At 46.6% G+C, this 21,144-nt stretch overlaps 1 protein-coding gene across 2 annotated transcripts in view; it reads right to left on the bottom strand.

Annotated features, from left to right (window-relative positions):
* gria1a (glutamate receptor, ionotropic, AMPA 1a) overlaps positions 1 to 21,144 on the bottom strand; it is a 252,731-nt gene that overhangs the window by 169,759 nt on the left and 61,828 nt on the right. The window lies entirely within an intron of this gene.

Raw genomic sequence — 21,144 nt, forward strand, 5'->3', positions numbered from 1 at the left:
AACCCTTAGAGACAGCAGGATCAGTACCAAACCCTTACAGACAGCAGGACCAGTACAGTACCAAACGCTTAGAAACAGCAGGACCAGTACCAAACCCTTGGAGACAGCAGGACCAGTACCAAACCCTTAGAGACAGCAGGACCAGTGCCAAACCCTTAGAGACAGCAGGACCAGTACCAAACCCTCAGAGACAGCAGGACCAGTACCAAACCCTTAGAGACAGCAGGGCCAGTACCAAACCCTTAGAGACAGCAGGACCAGTACAGTACCAAACCCGTAGAGACAGCAGGACCAGTACTAAACCCTTGGAGACAGCAGGACCAGTACCAAGCCCGTAGAGACAGCAGGACCAGTACCAAACCCTTAGAGACAGCAGGACCAGTACATTACCAAACCCGTAGAGACAGCAGGACCAGTACCAAACCCTTAGAGACAGCAGGGCCAGTACCAAACCCTTAGAGACAGCAGGACCAGTACAGTACCAAACCCTTAGAGACAGCAGGACCAGTACCAAACCCTTAGAGACAGCGACACCAGTACCAAACCCTTAGAGACAGCAGGACCAGTACCAAACGCTTAGAGACAGCAGGACCAGTACCAAACGCTTTGAGACAGCAGGATCAGTACCAAACCCTTAGAGACAGCAGGACCAGTACCAAACGCTTAGAGACAGCAGGATCAGTACCAAACCCTCAGAGACAGCAGGACCAGTACCAAACGCTTAGAGACAGCAGGACCAGTACAGTACCAAACCCTTAGAGAGAGCAGGACCAGTACAAAACGCTTAGAGACAGCAGGACCAGTACCAAACCCTCAGAGACAGCAGGACCAGTACCAAACCATTAGAGACAGTAGGACCAGTACCAAACCCTTAGAGACAGCAGGACCAGTACCAAATCCTTACAGACAGCAGGACCAGTACAGTACCAAACGCTTAGAAACAGCAGGACCAGTACCAAACCCTTAGAGACAGCAGGACCAGTACCAAACCCTTAGAGACAGCAGGACCAGTACCAAACCCTTAGAGACAGCAGGACCAGTACAGTACCAAACCCGTAGAGACAGCAGGACCAGTACTAAACCCTTGGAGACCGCAGGACCAGTACCAAGCCCTTAGAGACAGCAGGACCAGTACCAAACCCTTAGAGACAGCAGGACCAGTACCAAATCATTAGAGACAGCACGACCAGTACCACACCCTTAGAGACAGCAGGACCAGTACATTACCAAACCCGTAGAGACAGCAGGACCAGTACCAAACCCTTAGAGACAGCAGGGCCAGTACCAAACCCTTAGAGACAGCAGGACCAGTACAGTACCAAACCCTTAGAGACAGCAGGACCAGTACCAAACCCTTAGAGACAGCGACACCAGTACCAAACCCTTAGAGACAGCAGGACCAGTACCAAACGCTTAGAGACAGAGGGACCAGTACCAAACCCTTAGAGACAGCAGGATCAGTACCAAACCCTTAGAGACAGCAGGACCAGTACCAAACGCTTAGAGACAGCAGGACCAGTACCAAACCCTCAGAGACAGCAGGACCAGTACCAAACCCTCAGAGACAGCAGGACCAGTACCAAACGCTTAGAGACAGCAGGACCAGTACCAAACGCTTAGAGACAGCAGGACCAGTACCAAACCCTTAGAGAGAGCAGGACCAGTACAAAACGCTTAGAGACAGCAGGACCAGTACCAAACCCTCAGAGACAGCAGGACCAGTACCAAACCATTAGAGACAGTAGGACCAGTACCAAACCCTTAGAGACAGCAGGACCAGTACCAAACCCTTACAGACAGCAGGACCAGTACAGTACCAAACGCTTAGAAACAGCAGGACCAGTACCAAACCCTTAGAGACAGCAGGACCAGTACCAAACCCTTAGAGACAGAAGGACCAGTACCAAATCCTTAGAGACAGCAGGACCAGTACCAAACCCTTAGAGACAGCAGGACCAGTACAGTACCAAACCCGTAGAGACAGCAGGACCAGTACTAAACCCTTGGAGACAGCAGGACCAGTACCAAGCCCTTACAGACAGCAGGACCAGTACAGTACCAAACGCTTAGAAACAGCAGGACCAGTACCAAACCCGTAGAGACAGCAGGACCAGTACTAAACCCTTGGAGACAGCAGGACCAGTACCAAATCCTTAGAGACAGCAGGACCAGTACCAAACCCTTAGAGACAGCAGGACCAGTACCAAAACCTTACAGACAGTAGGACCAGTACCAAAAGTTTAGAGACAACATAACTAGTACCAAACCCTTAGAGACAGCAGGACAAGTACCAAACCCTTAGAAACAGCAGGACCAGTACCAAACCCTTAGAGACAGCAGGACCAGTACCAAACCCTTAGAGACAGCAGGACCAGTACCAAACGCTTAGAGACAGCAGGACCAGTACAGTACCAAACCCTTAGAGAGAGCAGGACCAGTACAAAACCCTTAGAGACAGCAGGACCAGTACCAAATGCTTAGAGACAGCATGACCAGTACCAAACGCTTAGAGACAGCAGGACCAGTACCAAACGGTTAGAGACAGCAGGACCAGTACCAAACCTTCAGAGACAGCAGGACCAGTACCAAATGCTTAGAGACAGCAGGACCAGTACAGTACCAAGCCCTTAGAGAGAGCAGGACCAGTACAAAACCCTTAGAGACAGCAGGACCAGAACCAAACCCTTAGAGACAGCAGGACCAGTACCAAACCCTTACAGACAGTAGGATCAGTACCAAACCCTTAGAGACAGCAGGACCAGTTCAAAACCCTTAGAGACAGCAGGAACAGTACAGTACCAAACGCTTAGCAACAGCAGGACCAGTACCAAATCCTTAGAGACAGCAGGACCAGTACCAAACGCTTAGAGACAGCAGGACCAGTACCAAACCCTTAGAGACAGCAGGACCAGTACCAAACCCTTAGAGACAGCAGGACCAGTACAGTACCAAACCCGTAGAGACAGCAGGACCAGTACTAAACCCTTGGAGACAGCAGGACCAGTACCAAGCCCTTACAGACAGCAGGACCAGTACAGTACCAAACGCTTAGAAACAGCAGGACCAGTACCAAACCCGTAGAGACAGCAGGACCAGTACTAAACCCTTGGAGACAGCAGGACCAGTACCAAATCCTTAGAGACAGCAGGACCAGTACCAAACCCTTAGAGACAGCAGGACCAGTACCAAAACCTTACAGACAGTAGGACCAGTACCAAAAGTTTAGAGACAACATAACTAGTACCAAACCCTTAGAGACAGCAGGACAAGTACCAAACCCTTAGAAACAGCAGGACCAGTACCAAACCCTTAGAGACAGCAGGACCAGTACCAAACCCTTAGAGACAGCAGGACCAGTACCAAACGCTTAGAGACAGCAGGACCAGTACAGTACCAAACCCTTAGAGAGAGCAGGACCAGTACAAAACCCTTAGAGACAGCAGGACCAGTACCAAATGCTTAGAGACAGCATGACCAGTACCAAACGCTTAGAGACAGCAGGACCAGTACCAAACGGTTAGAGACAGCAGGACCAGTACCAAACCTTCAGAGACAGCAGGACCAGTACCAAATGCTTAGAGACAGCAGGACCAGTACAGTACCAAGCCCTTAGAGAGAGCAGGACCAGTACAAAACCCTTAGAGACAGCAGGACCAGAACCAAACCCTTAGAGACAGCAGGACCAGTACCAAACCCTTACAGACAGTAGGATCAGTACCAAACCCTTAGAGACAGCAGGACCAGTTCAAAACCCTTAGAGACAGCAGGAACAGTACAGTACCAAACGCTTAGCAACAGCAGGACCAGTACCAAATCCTTAGAGACAGCAGGACCAGTACCAAACGCTTAGAGACAGCAGGACCAGTACCAAACCCTTAGAGACAGCAGGACCAGTACCAAACCCTTAGAGACAGCAGGACCAGTACAGTACCAAACGCGTAGAGACAGCAGGACCAGTACCAAACCCTTAGAGACAGCAGGACCAGTACCAAACCCTTAGAGACAGCAGGACCAGTACCATACCAAACCCGTAGAGACAGCAGGACCAGTACCAAACCCTTAAAGACAGCAACACCAGCACCAAACCCTTAGAGACAGCAGGACCAGTACCAAATGCTTAGAGACAGCAGGACCAGTACCAAACGCTTAGAGACAGCAGGATCAGTACCAAACCCTTAGAGACAGCAACACCAGCACCAAACCCTTAGAGACAGCAGGACCAGTACAGTACCAAACCCTTAGAGAGAGCAGGACCAGTACAAAACCCCTAGAGACAGCAGGACCAGTACCAAACCCTCAGAGACAGCAGGACCAGTACCAAACCCTCAGAGACAGCAGGACCAGTACCAAACCCTTAGAGACAGCAGGACCAGTACAGTACCAAACGCGTAGAGACAGCAGGACCAGTACCAAACCCTTAGAGACAGCAGGACCAGTACCAAACCCTTAGAGACAGCAGGACCAGTACCATACCAAACCCGTAGAGACAGCAGGACCAGTACCAAACCCTTAAAGACAGCAACACCAGCACCAAACCCTTAGAGACAGCAGGACCAGTACCAAATGCTTAGAGACAGCAGGACCAGTACCAAACGCTTAGAGACAGCAGGATCAGTACCAAACCCTTAGAGACAGCAACACCAGCACCAAACCCTTAGAGACAGCAGGACCAGTACAGTACCAAACCCTTAGAGAGAGCAGGACCAGTACAAAACCCCTAGAGACAGCAGGACCAGTACCAAACCCTCAGAGACAGCAGGACCAGTACCAAACCCTCAGAGACAGCAGGACCAGTACCAAACCCTTAGAGAGAGCAGGACCAGTACCAAACGCTTAGAGACAACATAACTAGTACCAAACCCTTAGAGACAGCAGGACAAGTACCAAACCCTTAGAAACAGCAGGACCAGTACAGTACCAAACGCTTAGAAACAGCAGGACCAGTACCAAACGCTTAGAGACAGCAGGACCAGTACCAAACCCTTAGAGAGAGCAGGACCAGTACAAAACCCTTAGAGACAGCAGGACCAGTACCAAAAGTTTAGAGACAACATAACTAGTACCAAACCCTTAGAGACAGCAGGACAAGTACCAAACCCTTAGAAACAGCAGGACCAGTGCCATACCAAACCCTTAGAGACAACAGGACCAGTATCAAACCCTTAGAAACAGTAGGACCAGTACCATACCAAACCCTTAGAGACAGCAGGGCCAGTACCAAACCCTTAGAGACAGCAGGACCAGTACAGTACCAAACCCTTAGAGACAGCAGGACCAGTACCAAACCCTTAGAGACAGCGACACCAGTACCAAACCCTTAGAGACAGCAGGACCAGTACCAAACGCTTAGAGACAGCAGGACCAGTACCAAACGCTTTGAGACAGAGGGACCAGTACCAAACCCTTAGAGACAGCAGGACCAGTACCAAACGCTTAGAGACAGCAGGACAAGTACCAAACCCTCAGAGACAGCAGGACCAGTACCAAACGCTTAGAGACAGCAGGACCAGTACCAAATGCTTTGAGACAGAGGGACCAGTACCAAACCCTTAGAGACAGCAGGATCAGTACCAAACCCTTAGAGAAAGCAGGACCAGTACCAAACGCTTAGAGACAGCAGGACCAGTACCAAACCCTCAGAGACAGCAGGACCAGTACCAAACGCTTAGAGACAGCAGGACCAGTACAGTACCAAACCCTTAGAGAGAGCAGGACCAGTACAAAACGCTTAGAGACAGCAGGACCAGTACCAAACCCTCAGAGACAGCAGGACCAGTACCAAACCATTAGAGACAGTAGGACCAGTACCAAACCCTTACAGACAGCAGGACCAGTACAGTACCAAACGCTTAGAAACAGCAGGACCAGTACAGTACCAAACCCTTACAGACAGCAGGACCAGTACCAAATCCTTAGAGACAGCAGTACCAGTACAGTACCAAACCCGTAGAGACAGCAGGGCCAGTACCAAACCCTTGGAGACAGCAGGACCAGTACCAAGCCCTTAGAGACAGCACGACCAGTACCAAACCCTTAGAGACAGCAGGACCAGTACATTACCAAACCCGTAGAGACAGCAGGACCAGTACCAAACCCTTAGAGACAGCAGGACCAGTACCAAACCCTTAGAGACAGAAGGACCAGTACTTAACCAAACCCTTAGAGACAGCAGGACCAGTACCAAACGCTTAGAGACAGCAGGACCAGTACCAAACGCTTTGAGACAGCAGGACCAGTACCAAACCCTTAGAGACAGCAGGACCAGTACCAAAAAGCTCAGAGACAGCAGGACCAGTACCAAACCCTCAGAGACAGCAGGACCAGTACCAAACGCTTAGAGACAGCAGGACCAGTACAGTACCAAACCCGTAGAGACAGCAGGACCAGTACCAAACCCTTAGAGACAGCAGGACCAGTACCAAACCCTTAGAGACAGAAGGACCAGTACTTAACCAAACCCTTAGAGACAGCAGGACCAGTACAAAACCCTTAAAGACAGCAGGACCAGTACCAAACGCTTAGAGACAGCAGGACCAGTACCAAACCCTTAGAGACAGCAGGACCAGTACAGTACCAAACGGGTAGAGACAACAGGACCAGTACCAAACCCTTAGAGACAGCAGGACCAGTACCAAACCCTTAGAGACAGCAGGACCAGTACCATACCAAACCCGTAGAGACAGCAGGACCAGTACCAAACCCTTAGAGACAGCAGGACCAGTACCAAACCCTTAGAGACAGCAACACCAGCACCAAACCCTTAGAGACAGCAACACCAGCACCAAACCCTTAGAGACAGCAGGACCAGTACCAAATGCTTAGAGACAGCAGGACCAGTACCAAACCCTTAGAGACAGCAGGACCAGTACCAAACGCTTAGAGACAGCAGGACCAGTACAGTACCAAACCCTTAGAGAGAGCAGGACCAGTACAAAACCCCTAGAGACAGCAGGACCAGTACCAAACCCTCAGAGACAGCAGGACCAGTACCAAACCCTTAGAGACAGCAGGACCAGTACCAAACCCTTAGAGAGAGCAGGACCAGTACAAAACCCTTAGAGACAGCAGGACCAGTACCAAACCCTCAGAGACAGCAGGACCAGTACCAAACCCTTAGAGACAGCAGGACCAGTACCAAACCCTTACAGACAGCAGGACCAGTACCAAACGCTTAGAGACAACATAACTAGTACCAAACCCTTAGAGACAGCAGGACCAGTACCAAACCCTTAGAGACAGCAGGACCAGTACAGTACCAAACCCGTATAGACAGCAGTACCAGTACCAAACCCTTAGAGACAGCAGGACCAGTACCAAACCCCTAGAGACAGCAGGACCAGTACCAAACCCTTACAGACAGCAGGACCAGTACCAAACGCTTAGAGACAACATAACTAGTACCAAACCCTTAGAGACAGCAGGACAAGTACCAAACCCTTAGAAACAGCAGGACCGGTACCAAACCCTTAGAGACAGCAGGACCAGTACCAAACCCTTAGAAACAGCAGGACCAGTACCAAACCCTTAGAGACAGCAGGACCAGTACCAAACGCTTAGAGACAGCAGGACCAGTACCAAACGCTTAGAGACAGCAGGACCAGTACAGTACCAAACCCTTAGAGACAGCGGGACCAGTACCAAACCCTTAGAAACAGCAGGACAAGTACCAAACCCTTAGAAACAGCAGGACCAGTACCAAACCCGTAGAGACAGCAGGACCAGTACCAAACCCTTAGAGACAGCAGGACCAGTACCAAACCCTTAGAGACAGCAGGACCAGTACCAAACGCTTAGAGACAGCAGGACCAATACAGTACCAAGCCCTTAGAGACAGCGGGACCAGTACCAAACCCTTAGAGACAGCAGGACCAGTACCAAATCCTTAGAGACAGCAGGACCAGTACCAAACCCTTAGAGACAGCAGGACCAGTACAGTACCAAACCCTTAGAGACAGCGGGACCAGTACCAAACCCTTAGAGACAGCAGAACCAGTACCAAACCCTTAGAGACAGCAGGACCAGTACCAAACCCTTAGAGACAGCAGGACCAATACCAAACCCTTAGAGACAGCAAGACCAGTACCAAACGCTTAGAGACAGCAGGACCAGTACAGTACCAAACCCTTAGAGAGAGCAGGACCAGTACCAAACCCTTAGAGACAGCAGGACCAGTACCAAACCCTTAGAGACAGCAGGACCAGTACAGTACCAAACGCTTAGAAACAGCAGGACCAGTACCAAACGCTTAGAGACAGCAGGACCAGTACCAAACCCTTAGAGACAGCAGGACCAGTACCAAACCCTTAGAGACAGCAGGACCAGTACAAAACCCTTAGAGACAGCAGGACCAGTACCAAATCCTTAGAGACAGCAGGACCAGTACCAAACCCTTAGAGACAGCAGGACCAGTACAGTACCAAACCCGTATAGACAGCAGTACCAGTACCAAACCCTTAGAGACAGCAGGACCAGTACCAAATCCTTAGAGACAGCAGGACCAGTACCAAACCCTTAGAGACAGCAGGACCAGTACCATACCAAACCCTTAGAGACAGCAGGACCGGTACCAAACCCTTAGAGACAGCAGGACCAGTACCATACCAAACCCTTAGAGACAGCAGGACCAGTACCAAACCCCTAGAGACAGCAGGACCAGTACCAAACCCTTACAGACAGCAGGACCAGTACCAAACGCTTAGAGACAGCAGGACCAGTACAGTACCAAACCCTTAGACAGCAGGACAAGTACCAAACCCTTAGAAACAGCAGGACCAGTACCAAACCCTTAGAGACAGCAGGACCAGTACCAAACCCTTAGAGACAGCAGGACCAGTACCAAACGCTTAGAGACAGCAGGACCAGTACAGTACCAAACCCTTAGAGACAGCGGGACCAGTACCAAACCCTTAGAGACAGCAGGACCAGTACATTACCAAACCCGTAGAGACAGCAGGACCAGTACCAAACCCTTAGAAACAGCAGGACCAGTACCAAACCCTTAGAGACAGCGGGACCAGTACCAAACCCTTAGAAACAGCAGGACCAGTACCAAACCCTTAGAGACAGCAGGACCAGTACCAAACCCTTAGAGACAGCAGGACCAGTGCCAAACGCTTAGAGACAGCGGGACCAGTACAGTACCAAACCCTTAGAGACAGCGGGACCAGTACCAAACCCTTAGAGACAGCAGGACCAGTACAGTACCAAACCCTTAGAGACAGCGGGACCAGTACCAAACCCTTAGAGACAGCAGAACCAGTACCAAACCCTTAGAGACAGCAGGACCAGTACCAAACCCTTAGAGACAGCAGGACCAATACCAAACCGTTAGAGACAGCAGGACCAGTACCAAACACTTAGAGACAGCAGGACCAGTACCAAACCCTTAGAGACAGCAGGACCAGTACCAAACCCTTAGAGACAGCAGGACCAGTACCAAACCCTTAGAGACAGCGGGACCAGTACCAAACCCTTAGAGACAGCGGGACCAGTACCGTACCAAACCCTTCTCCTACCTCATTACCCAGTGTTCATTTAACAGGGAGAACACTGCTAAGTGTCAGAGCAGGCCCTGGTTTGATGTCTGTCCTGTTAGTGTAACTCTGGGTGGAGGATGACAGGAAGGGTCAGAGACTCAGAGACCCACAGAGTTACTAAAGACCCCTAACATCTCTGTATCTGTCCACTCTGGCTGGCACACGGTCCTCTCTTCTCTTTTTTGCTTTCTTCTCCTCTCCTCCACCACTCCATCATCCATTTCTATCCTCTCGTTTCCTCTCCTCTCCTCCACCACTCCATCATCCATTTCTCTACTCTCGTTTCGTCTCCTCTACACTCTCTCCTTACCTCTCCTCTGCTATCCTTTCATCTCCTCTCTTCTCCTCTCCTTTCCCTGTCCCCCTCTTCTTGTCCCACCTCTCTTCCGTCCCTCCCAGTATGTCCATCTAGTGCATCTCCTCCCTCTGCCCCCTGTCTAAGCTCTCCGTCCTGAGGACAGTTCCACATCCCACGATGTCTTCATCTTGTGTTTGGTGAGGCATGCTGATGGAGGATAATCTGACTCAATAGAGCTGATTACCATAGAACCCTACAATACGGAGAACAGAGAGGTGGGAACTACTGTTTATTTATTTTTAATTTCACCTTTATTTAACCAGGTAGGCAAGTTGAGAACAATTTCTCATTTACAACTGCGGCCTGGCCAAGATAAAGCAAAGCAGTTCGACACATACAACAACACAGGGCATGGAGTAAGTATATACAATATAGCAAGTAAAACACTGGAATGGTAGATTTGCAGTGGAAGAATGTGCAAAGTAGAAATATATATAATGGGGTGCAAAGGAGCAAAATAAATTACAAAAATACAGTAGGGGAAGCGGTAGTTGTTTGGGGTAAATTATAGATGGGCTATGTGAAGGTGCAGTAATATGTGAGCTGCTCTGAGAGCTGGTGCTTAAAGCTAGTGAGGGAGATAAGTGTTTCCAGTTTTAATTTAATTTAATATTTTTATTTTATATATATTTTATTTTATATATTTTATTATTTTATTCCATAGAACCAGAGGATCAGTGAGAATACTGTATTATACCATAGTAGAGTAAAGAGAACCGTGGAGTACTATACTATTTAGTAAAGAGAACAGTGGAGTATTATACCGTATAGTAAAGACAACAGTGGAGTAGTATACTATATAGTAAAGAGAACCGTGGAGTATTATACCATATAGTAAAGATAACAGTGTAGTATTATATGACAGAGTAAAGAGAACAGTGGAGTATTATACCATATAGTAAAGAGAACCGTGGAGTAGTATACTATATAGTAAAGAGAACAGTGGAGTATTATACTATATACTAAAGAGAACAGTGGAGTATTATACTATATAGTAAAGAGAACAGTAGAGTATTATACCATATAGTAAAGACAACAGTTGAGTATTCTACGATATAGTATAGAGAACAGTAGAGTATTATACCATAGAGTAAAGAGAACAGTGGAGTATTATACCATATAGTAAAGAGAACAGTGGAGTATTATACCAGAGTAAAGAGAACAGTGGAGTGTTATACTATATAGTAAAGAGAACAGTGTAGTATTATACCATATAGTAAAGAGAACAGTGGAGTATTATACTATATAGTAAAGAGAACAGTGGAGTATTATCCCATATAGTAAAGACAACAGTGGAGTATTATACTATATAGTAAAGAGAACAGTGGAGCATTATACTATATAGTAAAGAGAACAGTGGAGTATTATACCGTATAGTAAAGACAACAGTGGAGTATTATACCATATAGTGAAGAGAACAGTGGAGTATTATACCATATTGTAAAGAGAACAGTAGAGTATTATACTATATAGCAAAGGGAATAGTGGAGTAGTATAGTATATAGTAAAGAGAACAGTAGACTATTATACTATATAGCAAAGACAACAGTAGACTATTATACTATATAGCAAAGAGAACAGTAGAGTATTATACTATATAGTAAAGAGAACAGGAGAGTAGTATACCATATAGTAAAGAGAACAGTGGAGTATTATACTATATAGTAAAGAGAACAGTAGAGTAGTATACCATATAGTAAAGAGAACAGTGTAGTATTATACCATATAGTAAAGAGAACAGTGGAGTATTATACTATATAGTAAAGAGAACAGTGGAGTATTATACTATATAGTAAAGAGAACAGTGGAGTATTATACTATATAGTAAAGAAAACAGTGGAGTAGTATACTATACATTAAAGACAACAGTGGAGTATTATACTATATAATAAAGAGAACAGCAGAGTATTATACTATATAGTAAGAAGACCAGTGGAGTAGTATACTATATAGTAAGGAGACCACTGGAGTAGTATACCATATAGTAAAGAGAACAGTAGAGTATTATACCATAGAGTAAAGAGAACAGTAGAGTACTGGACTATAGAGTAAAGAGAAGAGAACAGTACTGGACTATAGAGTAAAGAGAACAGCGGAGTACTGGACTATAGAGTAAAGAGTACAGCGGAGTACTGGACTATAGAGTAAAGAGAACAGTGGAGTACATGACTATAGAGTAAAGAGAACAGTGGAGTACTGGACTATAGAGTAAAGAGTACAGCGGAGTACTGGACTATAGAGTAAAGAGAACAGCGGAGTACTGGACTATAGAGTAAAGAGAACAGTGGAGTACTGGACTATAGAGTAAAGAGAACAGTGGAGTACTGGACTATAGAGTAAAGAGAACAGTGGAGTACTGGACTATAGAGTAAAGAGAACAGTGGAGTACTGGACTATAGAGTAAAGAGAACAGTGGAGTACTGGACTATAGAGTAAAGAGAACAGTGGAGTACTGAACTATAGAGTAAAGAGAACAGTGGAGTACTGGACTATAGAGTAAAGAGAACAGTGGAGTACTGGACTATAGAGTAAAGAGAACAGTGGAGTACTGGACCATAGAGTAAAGAGAACAGTGGAGTACTGGACTATAGAGTAAAGAGAACAGTGGAGTACTGGACTATAGAGTAAAGAGAACAGTGGAGTACTGGACTATAGAGTAAAGAGAACAGTGGAGTACTGGACCATAGAGTAAAGAGAACAGTGGAGTACTGGACTATAGAGTAAAGAGAACAGTGGAGTACTGGACTATAGAGTAAAGAGAACAGTGGAGTACTGGACTATAGAGTAAAGAGAACAGTGGAGTGCTGGACTATAGAGTAAAGAGAACAGTGGAGTACTGGACTATAGAGTAAAGAGAACAGTGGAGTACTGGACTATAGAGTAAAGAGAACAGTGGAGTACTGGACTATAGAGTAAAGAGAACAGTGGAGTACTGGACTATAGAGTAAAGAGAACAGTGGAGTACTGGACCATAGAGTAAAAAAACTGTGGAGTACTGGACTATAGCAGGCTCCAGAACAAAATGCCATTATAGAGTATTACTATATTATGATCCTTATTATTATTCATATTCTAATCATTAAAGTTGTCATAGCTATTATTATAATAATAGACTAATAAACTTTGCTGAGTCTAATCCAACAAACACATACATTACTGTAACCGTACTATGGACTGTGTCTGATGTGTCTGTGGTGTGGTCTGCATACTCATACATCTTAGTCATGCCTGGAAACACATACTAACGGAACACAAAACATTCACACACACACACACACACACACTCTGGGGACTTGCGTGCCATTACTTTCCATGCCTACTGAAAGTTCAGACCGCTCTGAGAAGCGTTGGTCCAGCAGGAGCGAGGGAGCTGATTGGGCGTTTTTAGGTTCTAAGCCAGCCATACATCATGGGTCATTTCTAATAAGTCTTCCACATTAGGGAAGACAAATGTTAACAGATGACTGCTTCCCAAATTACACCCTTTTCCCTTCATAGTGAACTACTATCGCCCAGAGACCATAAAGTAGTGCACTACATAGAGAATAGGGTGCCATTTGGGAAAAATATTAACAGATAGAGAGCAGGATATGGATATGGGGACTAGAGAACAGGATATGGGGACTAGAGAACAGGATATGGGGACTAGAGAACAGGATATGGGGACTAGAGAACAGGATATGGGGACTAGAGAACAGGATATGGGGACTAGAGAACAGGATATGGGGACTAGAGAACAGGATATGGGGACTAGAGAACAGGATATGGGGACTAGAGAACAGGATATGGGGACTAGAGAACAGGATATGGGGACTAGAGAACAGGATATGGGGACTAGAGAACAGGATATGGGGACTAGAGAACAGGATATGGGGACTAGAGAACAGGATATGGGGACTAGAGAACAGGATATGGGGATAATGCTGTTCTCTATAGGTTACTTATGATCTGTATCCGTGCTCTCATGAATCACACTCTCTCAATGCAGGCTGGATGCCGTGCTAGCTTTTAATGAACTATGTTAATAGTATATAACCAATATTGTGTCTCATCTGTCATAGTATGTGTGTATGTGTGTGTTCATCAAAACGTGTTTCTACATTGTTCCATAAGTATCCTATACAAAGTCCATGATCTGTATCTGTGTGTCCCTCTGTGTGTCCCTCTGCGTGCCCCTCTGCGTGCCCCTCTGCGTGCCCCTCTGCGTGCCCCTCTGCGTGCCCCTCTGCGTGTCCCTCTGCGTGTCCCTCTGCGTGTCCCTCTGCGTGCCCCTCTGCGTGCCCCTCTGCGTGCCCCTCTGCGTGTCTCTCTGCGTGTCCCTCTGCGTGTCCCTCTGCGTGTCCCTCTGTGTGTCCCTCTGTGTGTCCCTCTGTGTGTCCCTCTGTGTGTCTCTCTGTGTGTCTCTCTGTGTGTCTCTCTGTGTGTCCCTCTGTGTGTCCCTCTGTGTGTCTCTCTGTGTGTCCCTCTGTGTGTCCCTCTGTGTGTCCCTCTGTGTGTCCCTCTGTGTGTCCCTCTGTGTGCCCCTCTGTGTGCCCCTCTGTGTGCCCCTCTGTGTGTCCCTCTGTGTGTCCCTCTGTGTGCCCCTCTGTGTGTCCCTCTGTGTGTCCCTCTGTGTGTCCCTCTGTGTGTCTCTCTGTGTGTCTCTCTGTGTGTCCCTCTGTGTGTCCCTCTGTGTGTCCCTCTGTGTGTCTCTCTGTGTGTCTCTCTGTGTGTCTCTCTGTGTGTCTGTGGCTGGTAGCAAACCAAACGCAGATCAATACAGTATAATTGTGAGGTGCAACATTGAACAGCTGAAACCCAGCAGCAGCAAGTCTTTTCAGCACACACCGTAGTACGACAAACAATCAACCTTGCTGGATGTGTGTAAAACAGCCAATGTCACCTCTGAACCACAGGACCAAAGATATTTTACAGAGCCAAAGGCAAGCAATAGGGCTGTTTCTCCCTTACATAATCCTTGGAAGAGGGAACACGCACACACACAAACAAAAGGCATAAAAGTACAGTATGTTCATCCTACCTGCATTAATGCATGAAGTACTATGTTAATTTATGTCTGATACATGAGTAGCCTAGATGAGCACTAACTTAAGTTGCAAAATGAGCATGTTCAAAGCAGTGTCACATAATGAGGCTAGATATTTTTTACATAATGATTCAGTATGGTAGTTTTGTAGTTGTGTTTCTTCTCTAGACAACATCCAGTCCCTCTGTGTGTAGGCTAGCTGCCGTGTGTGTGCGTCTGTGTGCGTGTGTGTGTCTCAGCTAGCAGCAGTGATCCAATGACAACATCACCAGAGGGTCTTTACAGTCCCATTTCAACACCACCAGGGTTAAAGGTCACATCTCAACACCAGTAGGGTTAAAGGTCACATCTCAACACCAGTAGGGTTAAAGGTCACATCTCAACACCACTAGGGTTAAAGGTCACATCTCAACACCACTAGGGTTAAAGGTCACATCTCAACACCACTAGGGTTAAAGGGCACATCTCCACACCAGTAGGGTTAAAGGTCACATCTCAACACCACTAGGGTTAAAGGGCACATCTCCACACCAGTAGGGTTAAAGGTCACATCTCAACACGAGTAGGGTTAAAGGTCACATCTCAACACCAGTAGGGTTAAAGGTCACACATTAGTTCTTCTAACTAATCATTAGATCTCTGACACCAATCGTCAATAATATAAAAGCTACCATAAACAAACACACACACCCTGTGCTTGCTTTTGAAGAATCCCTCAGGTGGTGTTTGGTAGAGACAGAATGATCTCTCTCTCTCTCTCTCTCTCTCTCCTCAGGCAGAAAAGCAAGTGAGGTCTCTTTCTCTGTCTCTCTCTCTCTCTGCATGCTGGGAGTGTTTGGTGCATGCTGGGAATTGTATGATCGAGGGAGTATTGTGTAGAGTTAGATATTCAGAACTTTCTTTCGGTTTTCTCTTTCTTGGTGTCATTCTTTGTTTCCTTCTGTGCATGATTAAGGTTATTATTTTTATTTTTGTGGTGGTAGAATTAAGTATTTTGTTTTTCGTATCGAAATTACCCTGATTTTGGCGGGGATGGCAGCCCGAATGGGAATGCCGTCCCTGTCACTTCGGCACGGCTTTAGGTGTGTTACTGAAGCTACTGTCACGGCGGAGGAGTTTCTGGTCGCCGTAGGAGAGAAGGTAGGATATGAGAATGTTGCTTATGCGTCACGGATGAATAAAGTGGTGGTGGTTTTTCTTAAAGAAGAGCATCTTGTAGATCTTATGGTTGAGCACGGCGTACTTCTTAAAGAAGAGCGTCTTGTAGATTGTATGGTTGAGCATGGCGTACTTCTTAAAGAAGAGCATCTTGTAGATCTTATGGTTGAGCACGGCGTACTTCTTAAAGAAGAGCATCTTGTAGATCTTATGGTTGAGCATGGCGTACTTCTTAAAGAAGAGCATCTTGTAGATCTTATGGTTGAGCACGGCGTACTTCTTAAAGAAGAGCGCCTTGTAGATTGTATGGTTGAGCATGGCGTACTTCTTAAAGAAGAGCGTCTTGTTGATCGTATGGTTGAGCATGGCGTACTTCTTAAAAGAAGAGCGTCTTGTTGATCGTATGGTTGAGCATGGCGTACTTCTTAAAAAAGAGCGTCTTGTTGATCGTATGGTTGAGCATGGCGTACTTCTTAAAGAAGAGCGTCTTGTTGATCGTATGGTTGAGCATGGCGTACTTCTTAAAGAAGAGCGTCTTGTTGATCGTATGGTTGAGCATGGCGTACTTCTTAAAGAAGAGCGTCTTGTTGATCGTATGGTTGAGCATGGCGTACTTCTTATAGAAGAGCATCTTGTTGATTGTATGGTTGAGCATGGCGTACTTCTTATAGAAGAGCGTCTTGTTGATCGTATGGTTGAGCATGGCGTACTTCTTAAAGAAGAGCGTCTTGTAGATCGTATGGTTGAACATGGCGTACTTCTTAAAGGAATGTTTATTCAAGTTACGCCGCTTTTTTCTCCGCCAACAAGGGTAACGATTTCAAATGTACCGCCGTTTATTCCAAATGAGCTATTGGAGTGCGAGTTATTGCGCTTTGGGAAGTTTGTAAGTTCAATTAAGGTTGTTCCGTTGGGTTGCAAACACCCAGCGTTGAAACAGGTTATGACGTTTCGGTGACAGGTGTTTATGTTTTTGGACTCACCGGAGCAGACTTTAGAGTTATCGTTTAAAGTCAAGTATGACAATAGACTGTATATGGCTTATGCTAGTACGGGTAGTCAACGGTGTTTTGAGTGTGGGGATGTTGGTCATAAGCGATATGTTTGCCCAAAAAGAGAGAAGGCAAAGGGAGGGGCGCAGGTGGTCATCGTAACGCCTGGGCCCACTGATGTAGGGAGAGGTGGGCCGGCAGTGGTTGAGCAGCCACAAGCACCTGTTGCTGAGGAACAAGTTATCCGTGTTGAGGGCACGGAGTTGCAACTTGTATTAGAGGGAAATGTTATGCAGCAGAAAAATATTGTTGTAGAAGGTAAGGATGGATCTGAAGAGGCAGTTCCTCAGACTGGTGAGGAGGTGCCCAGTACGAGTGCTGGGGTACAGGAGGGGGTTCATGTGGAGCTAGGCTTCCAGGTAGTGGAGGAGAAGCCCACTACGAGTGCTGGGGTACAGGAGGGGGTTCATGTGGAGCTAGATTCCCAGGTAGTGGAGGAGATGCCCACTACGAGTGCTGGGGTACAGGAGGGGGTTCATGTGGAGGTAGGCTCCCAGGTAGTGGAGCAGATGCCCACTACGAGTAATGGGGTACAGGAGTGGGTTCATGTGGAGCTAGGCTCCCAGGTAGTGGAGGAGATGCCCACTATGAGTAATGGGGTACAGGAGGGGGTTCATGTGGAGCTAGGCTCCCAGGTAGTGGAGGAGATGCCCACTATGAGTAATGGGGTACAGGAGGGGGTTCATGTGGAGCTAGGCTCCCAGGTAGTGGAGGAGATGCCTGGTATGAGTAATGGGGTTCATGTGGAGCTAGGCTCCCAGGTAGTGGAGGAGATGCCCACTATGAGTAATGGGGTTCAGGTGGGGCTAGTCTCCCAGGTAGTGGAGGAGATGCCTGGTATGAGTAATGGGGTTCATGTGGAGCTAGGCTCCCAGGTAGTGGAGGAGATGCACACTATGAGTAATGGGGTTCAGTTGGGGCTAGTCTCCCAGGTAGTGGAGGAGATGCCTGGTATGAGTGATGGGGTGCAAATGGGGAGTGTTGAAAGGGATGTGGTAGAGGGGAGTCAGTGGTCTGTGGCCTCAGCTGAGGAGGATCAGGAGAAGGATATGGATATCTCTTTTGATATGATAGCAGCTGGTGAGGACTCAATTTACAATCTAGAGGAGGTAAATGAGTTTCTGGATCAGACTTTTGGGAAATCTGTCAGATTGGCAGATTATTTTGATGTTGATAAGTTTGTGAGGTCAGCTGTGATGTTACAGAAGATGGTGGGGTTAGACCAGTTGAGTGAAAAGAAGCGGTTTCGCTTGAGGAAATTTGTTACCGCTGTTGCAGCAGCAAAAAGGTGGTGGGAAACGTGGTCAGGTTAATAAGAGAACATTTAAATAATGATGATGATCATGCTTCATAGGGTGTCTTTTTTCTCTTTGGTTTCTCTGTGGTTTCTTCTGCTTTTCTTTTCTCTTTTCTATATGGAGGTACTAAGGGGAGGTTCTCTCAATATTAATGGGGGAAGGGACAGAAATAAGAGGGCTTGGGTATTAGAAGTAATAAAACAGAAAAGGCTTAATGTAGTTTTTCTACAGGAGACACATAGTGATGAGGCTAACGAGGCTGACTGGGGTATGTGGTGGGAGGGGCAGCATATACTCAGTCATGGTACTAATTTCAGTGATGGGGTGGCAATCATGTTTTCCTCAGGCTTAGGGGTGACTGTGGTATCTACAACAGAGATTGTCAAGGGTCGGGTTTTATTGGTCAAGGTGGATGTTGTGTTTTTATTTAATTTTTTTATTTTTATGTTTATGCTCCTAATAAGGGTACAGAGCGTTGTGTTGTTTTTGATCAAATAAAGGAAACCTTAAGACGGTGTGACCAAGAGGGGTGTATGGTTTAAGGGGGGGACTGGAACTGTACAGTAGATTTACTGTTGACCACACCGCTGAAGAACCTCATCTGCGGTCAGCTACCTGCCTGTCTGGTCTATTAACTGAGTTTGAGCTTTCTGATGTGTGGAGAGTAAGGAATACAAAAGTTAGGCAGTACACATGGCTATAAGTTAATGAAGGTCGCGTCAGTGCAGCAAGGTTAGACAGGTTGTATGTATCTGATCAATACTGTAGTAGGGTTGGAAGGTTAGACAGGTTGTACGTATCTGATCAATACTGTAGTAGGGTTGGAAGGTTAGACAGGTTATATGTATCTGATCAAAACTGTAGTAGGGTTGGAAGGTGTGACATTACTCCTGTGGGTTTTTCGGATCATCATAATGTGTCTGCTGATATTCACTTGTCCTGTCCACGAAGGTCATCACCTTATTGGTATTTTAAAGTTAAATTGTTACATGATGTCATGTTTTGTGAAAGGTTTTTGTTGTTTTGGGGAAAATGGAGGGTTACAAAAGGGAATATTGAGTCCTTGAGACAATGGTGGGAGGTTGGGAAGGCCCAAATACGATTATTTTGTCAACAGTATACTACTCTGTCTCGAATTGAAGTTAAAGAGACTATCAAGGCCCTTGAACAGGACATCAAATCTATTGAATTGAAGTTGCTCACTCAGAACGACCCCGGACTAGTCATGAACTTACAGGACAAGAGACATGAACTGAGGTCGTTTCTGCATGAAAGAGTGAAGGGTGTCTTGATTAGGTCTCGTTTTGCTTCCCTCAAGGATATGGATGCTGCTAGTGCTTTTTGTAAACCTAGGACAGTCGACATTACAACGGTAACAGATGGTCTGCCTTCGTCTCCCTGATGGGAAGGTGACCATGGATGACAGTGAAATGCGTCAACATGCCGTGGATTTCTACTCTGCCCTGTATAAGGCGGAGGATTGTGACTCTCTGTGGACTGAACAGTTGTTACACGGTCTTCCTCAATTGGGACCTGAGCAGAGAGTCACATTGGACTCTGACATTACACTGCAAGAGCTGTCCACAGCAGTTATGCATCTCTCAACAGGCCGAGCCCCTGGCATCGATGGTTTACCATCTGACTTCTATAAGCACTTTTGGGGGTCTATTGGGGAGGGTTTTTATGAAGTGGTGTGTGAATCTTTTCATGAGGGTTCTCTTCCTGTATCCTGTCAACGTGCGGTGCTTTCACTGTTGCCAAAAAAGGGGGATTTGACTCTCATAAAAAATTGTAGACCTGTTGCTTTGCTGTGTGCAGAATACAAAATTGTATCTAAATGTCTCTCAAACAGGTTGAAAGAGTATCTGGGATTGTTGGTCCACAAGGACCAGTCCTACTGTGTACCTGATCGCTCAATTGTTGACAACTTGTTTCTGATAAGAGATGTTTTAGACATTTGTAAACTGTCTGATGTAAATGTGGGTTTACTTTCTTTGGATCAGGAGAAGGCCTTTGATCGTGTGGACCACCAGTACTTGTTTAAAACAATGAAAGCCTTTGTGTTTGGGGATGTTTTTTTGTCTTGGATGAGTTTACTGTATGCTGGGGCCTCATGTATGGTGAAGGTGGGGGGTGGTTTGAGTTGCCCCATCCCTGTCCAAAGGGGCATCAAGCAGGGATGCCCAATTTCAGGGCAGTTATATAGTCTGGCGATTGAACCAATGCTTTGTTTTTTAAGAGCGAAGCTTACTGGTTTCTCTGTGCCAGGTGTAATGAAGGGTCCCACGATAGCACTGTCTGCGTATGCAGATGGCCTGACAGTTTTTTATTACAGAGGGTGAGGATGTTAAGGTTCTCTCAAATGCTTTAAAGGTGTATGAGGGGGCCTCCTCAGCTAGAGTCAATTGGGGAAAGAGTGAAGCGCTGTGGGCAGGTCAGCTTCAGACGGGGTCCGCTCCACGATTACCAGGGGGGATTCAGTGGGGGCAGAGATGGGATGAAGACATTGGTTGTTTTTCTAGCCTCCGATGTCTTTCAGAAAAATAACTGGGAGGGTGTAGTGGAGAAAGTGTGTGCCAGACTGTCAAGATGGAAATGGGTGCTAATAATCTTGCTGCCTCTACCCTGTGGCACAGACTAATGATTTTGCAGCCACCAAAGGGTCTGATACAAGAGCTTCAGAGGACCCTTGTCAATTTCTTCTGGTCTGGACAAC

This window comes from Salvelinus fontinalis, chromosome 29, assembly GCF_029448725.1.
Source record: "Salvelinus fontinalis isolate EN_2023a chromosome 29, ASM2944872v1, whole genome shotgun sequence".
NCBI lineage: Eukaryota > Metazoa > Chordata > Actinopteri > Salmoniformes > Salmonidae > Salvelinus > Salvelinus fontinalis.